This window comes from Gigantopelta aegis, chromosome 9, assembly GCF_016097555.1.
Source record: "Gigantopelta aegis isolate Gae_Host chromosome 9, Gae_host_genome, whole genome shotgun sequence".
In the NCBI taxonomy this organism is placed as follows: domain Eukaryota; kingdom Metazoa; phylum Mollusca; class Gastropoda; order Neomphalida; family Peltospiridae; genus Gigantopelta; species Gigantopelta aegis.
The window spans coordinates 19278217-19283779 of record NC_054707.1 but is presented as its reverse complement, the minus strand read 5'-3'; positions in this window follow the sequence as shown (position 1 = coordinate 19283779).

Here is a 5563-nt window from a genome sequence, read left to right as displayed (position 1 = left end):
GAATGGATTCTCATATTAAAAGGGTGCACGGCACCCTGTGTGAGTGATACCCATTCGTTATTTAATAAAAACTATGTTTATTCGACCACATATAGCCCACCGTTCATCTAAAACTCAGTTTGGGAGAATTAGGCCCCAAGATATATTTTTCCACTTTTTAACAAAATATTTGGGCCAAGGACTATAATAAATTATCCTAGAATTCTCCCACTCAGGGAATAAATACGATACAAGCATATGTGTTCACGTGTACATCTTTTATTTCGTGGGGTTCGTGGATATCGATGTCAGAAGACAAATATCAATGTTTTCACCACTGATAGTGCAGACTTGTATTAAGGTTTTAACCTCATATATACTGATTTCCCAATGGGTTCTCATGTTAAAACGGTGCATGGCACCCTGTGCCAGGGTATCCGTTCGTTATTTAATAAAAACTGTGTTCATTCGACCACTTTTGGTCCACCGTTCGTGACAAATTAATTTTGGAAGAATTCGGCCCCGAGTAATATTTTTCCACTTTTTAACCAAATGTTTGGGCCAAGGACTATAATAAATCTTCCTAGAATTCGCCCTTGCAGGGAATAAATACGATACGAGCATTTGTGTTCACATCTACATCTTTTATTTCATAGGGTTCGTGGATATGGACGTCAGAACAAAAAAATCAATGTTTTCACCACTAAAGTGCGGACTTGTATTGAAGTTTTAACCTCATATATACTGACTTCCGAATGGGTTCTCATGTTAAAAGCGTGCACGGCACCCTGTGTGAGTGATACCCATTCGTTATTTAATAAAAACTGTGTTTATTCGACCACAGATAGCCCACCATTCGTCAAAAACTCAGTTTTGGAGAATTCGGTCCCAAGACATATTTTCCCACTTAGAATTCACCCACGCAGGGGACAAATACGATACAAGCATATGTGTTCACGTGTACATCTTTTATTTCGTGGGGTTCTTGGATGTGGATGTCAGAACACAAATATCAATGTTTTCACCACTATAGTGCAGAGTTGTATTAAGGTTTTAACCTCATATATACTGATTTATGAATGGTTTCTCATGTTAAAAGGGTGCATGGTATCCTGTGTCAGGGGTATCCGTTCGTTATTTAATAAAAACTGTGTTCATTCGACCACTTTTGGTCCACCTTTCGTCAAAAAATCATTTTGGGAGAATTTGGCCCCGAGTCATATTTTTCCACTTTTTAACAAAATGTTTGGGCCAAGGACTATAATAAATCTTCCTAGAATTCACTCTCGCAGGGAATAAATACGATACAAGCATTTGTGTTCACATCTACATCTTTTATTTCGTAGGGTTCGTGGATATGGATGTCAGAACAAAAATATCAATGTTTTCACCACTAAAGTGCGGACTTGTGATGAGGTTTTAACCTCATATATATTGACTTCCGAATGGGTTCTCATGTTAAAAGCGTGCACGGCACCCTGTGGGAGTGATACCCATTGGTTGTTCAATAAACACTGTGTTTATTTGACCACTTATGACCCACCGTTCGTCAAAAACTCAGTTTGGGAGAATTCGGTCCCAAGACATATTTTCCCCCTTTTTTACCAAATATTTGGACCAAGGACTAAAATAAATCTTTCTAGAATTCACCCACGCAGGGGATAAATACGATACAAGCATGTAACAGTGAGTGAAATGTGTGAGGTCCATGTAAATATTATAACGTACACCTTTCACTAATGTGTTTTATTCTGTACATAATTGTTTATTTTACCTTTAATTAATGTTTTATTCGTTTATTAGGTTTTCCCGTATAGAATATACTATACGGGCAACGCCCAAGTGATGTTTCCCGCCAACGATTGGGTCGAATTGTCCGTGCGGGTATTGAGACCAATCGCTATAGTTTATTGTGTAGTGGTCACTGTTTTATAATCACGTGACGGACACTACTGTAATAATTATTTTGGTAAAGACGTTCTTTTCACTGCTCCGCTCTGTTTAATTTCTTTCTATTACTGTACCACGTGCACTGTACACATAAGGTAAGACTAACAAGCATGTTATAATATAATTATAATATAACATAGTATTTATAACCAGTACGTACTTTTATATACATTAAAAGAGTTTTGATTAAAAGCTAGTAAACATATGCTATAATAAAAGAATGATGAAGTTGTTTAATAGTAAGCTTAGTAATTAATATAAAACCAACTAAAGTTATACAATGTTTCTATATATAATAAAACTCACATTTTAAAGTAATATATATGAATAAGTTATTTTCCTAGTTAATGGTGTATACAAATGTATAGGTAACGTCTAAGGTTATCATGGCAGCCATATTGCAATAATTGTATTTACATGATAACTTGTGTCATTTTTATTTGTTTCTAGGCTGGAACTATATAACATCTAAGCGTTCCAGTCACTGATCATTTTGCCCATAGCAAAGGTGTGTAGAATAATGTAATGCAATGTATTTATTTGGATTGTGTGTGGTATTTGTCATATAACGCACGTGCTTTGTATGCTGCACGTACGTTTCATGAGCGCCTGGCCAGTGCAATTGAATCGTATGTGTGTCGTATAAAAGATTATTGGATTGTTTGTGGTGTATTCCATCACTGGAGATTTATATATTGGATTATATTAATAAGTATTAATATACTGGTGTAGTAGATGCATATTTCCATATATGATAGATGGGTTAATTACTTAATATAAATATATAACAGATGCCCTTTCCAATTAAGCGTTAGGCATTTTATTTACATTTATTCATTTAGTATTTTATTTTGGTAGCGAGTACATTAAGGGAAGTTAAGGTATAATTACCCAGGTGTTGAATAAAGGCAGATCATGCTATATATGTTATTTATATGCCTTGATATAATTCAATCATCTTTGCATTATGAATTATGTATATTATTGAATGTTGATTGAGTTTTATGTGTGTATTTTAACTATTTAAGCCTGTGATATTTGTCATTGTTTATTGTCTTTACAGGGTCGTTTTGTTTTGTTTCCCTTGTATGAATAAACTGTGAACCCTACTTAATACACACCGTTCGGCAAAAATCAACTGACTTTCAGAAAGGGTTAAGATATTTATAGAGTGCAGGAGACCCTGTGTGAGTGGTCCCTATGCATTATGTACCAAAAACTTGGTTTATTCGACTACTTAATACAAACCGTTCGGCAAAACTCAATTTTGGAAAATTCGGCCCCAAAATTTATTTTTGCCCTTATTCACCAAATATTTGGGCCAAGGACTAAAGTAAATGTTCCTATAATTCGCCCACGCAGGGCGTACATACGATACATACATTTGCCTTCACATTCACACATTTTATTTTTAGGGGTGGGGTGAACTAGATGTTAGAACACGTATAGCAATGCTTTCAGCACTATAGTGCGTACTTGTATGACGGTCATTGCCCCATATACTGACTTTCAGAAAGGGTTCTGATATGTATAGAGTGCAGGATACCCAGTGTGAGTGGTCTCTATCCATTATGTTCCAAAAACTTTGTTTATCCGACTAATTAATACAAACCGTTCGGCAAAACTCAATTTTGGAAAATTCGGCACCAAAATATATTTTTGCCCTTATTCACCAAATATTTGGGCCAAGGACTAAAATAAATGTTCCTATAATTCGCCCACGCAGGGCGTACATACGATACATACATTTGCCTTCGCATTCACACATTTTATTTTTAGGGGTGGGGTGAACTAGATGTCAGAACACGTATAGCAATGCTTTCAGCACTATAGTGCGTACTTGTATGACGGTCATTGCCCCATATACTGACTTTCAGAAAGGGTTCTGATATTTATAGAGTGCAGGAGACACTGTGTGAGTGGTCCCTATGCATTATGTACCAAAAACTTGGTTTATTCGACTACTTAATACACACCGTTCGGTAAAAATCAATTTTGGAAAATTCCGCCTCAAAATTTATTTTTGCCTTTATTCACAAAATATTTGGGCCAAGGACTAAATAAATGTTCCTATAATTCGCCCACGCAGAAAGTACATAAGATACATACATTTGCCTTCACATTCACACATTTTATTTTTAGGGGTGGGGTGAACTAGATGTCAGAACACGTATAGCAATGCTTTCAGCACTATAGTGCGTACTTGTATGACGGTCATTGCCCCATATACTGACTTTCAGAAAGGGTTCTGATATTTTTAGTGTGCAGGAGACCCTGTGTGAGTGGTCCCTATCCATTATGTTCCAAAAACTTTGTTTATCCGACTAATTAATACAAACCGTTCGGCAAAACTCAATTTTGGAAAATTCGGCACCAAAATATATTTTTGCCCTTATTCACCAAATATTTGGGCCAAGGACTAAAATAAATGTTCCTATAATTCGCCCACGCAGGGCGTACATACGATACATACATTTGCCTTCACATTCACACATTTTATTTTTAGGGGTGGGGTGAAATGGATGTCAGAACACGTATAGCAATGCTTTCAGCACTATAGTGCGTACTTGTATGGCGGTCATTGCCCCATATACTGACTTTCAGAAAGGGTTCTGATATTTATAGAGTGCAGGAGACCCTGTGTGAGTGGTCCCTATGCATTATGTACCAAAAACTTGGTTTATTCGACTACTTAATACACACCGTTCGGCAAAAATCAATTTTGGAAAATTCGGCCCCAAAATTTATTTTTGCCCTTATTCACCAAATATTTGGGCCAAGGACTAAAGTAAATGTGCCCATAATTCGCCCACGCAGGGCGTACATACGATACATACATTTGCCTTCACATTCACACATTTTATTTTTAGGGGTGGGGTGAACTAGATGTCAGAACACGTATAGCAATGCTTTCAGCACTATAGTGCTTACTTGTATGACGGTCATTGCCCCATATACTGACTTTCAGAAAGGGTTCTGATATTTATAGAGTGCAGGAGACCCAGTGTGAGTGGTCCCTATCCATTATGTTCCAAAAACTTTGTTTATCTGACTAATTAATACAAACCGTTCGGCAAAACTCAATTTTGGAAAATTCGGCCTCAAAATTTATTTTTGCCCTTATTCACCAAATATTTGGGCCAAGGACTGAAATAAATGTTCCCATAATTCGCCCACGCAGGGCGTACATACGGCCAAGGACTGAAATAAATGTTCCCATAATTCGCCCACGCAGGGCGTACATACGATACATACATTTGCCTTCACATTCACACATTTTATTTTTAGGGGTGGGGTGAAATGGATGTCAGAACACGTATAGCAATGCTTTCAGCACTATAGTGCGTACTTGTATGGCGGTCATTGCCCCATATACTGACTTTCAGAAAGGGTTCTGATATTTATAGAGTGCAGGAGACCCTGTGTGAGTGGTCCCTATGCATTATGTACCAAAAACTTGGTTTATTCGACTACTTAATACACACCGTTCGGCAAAAATCAATTTTGGAAAATTCGGCCCCAAAATTTATTTTTGCCCTTATTCACCAAATATTTGGGCCAAGGACTAAAGTAAATGTGCCCATAATTCGCCCACGCAGGGCGTACATACGATACATACATTTGCCTTCACATT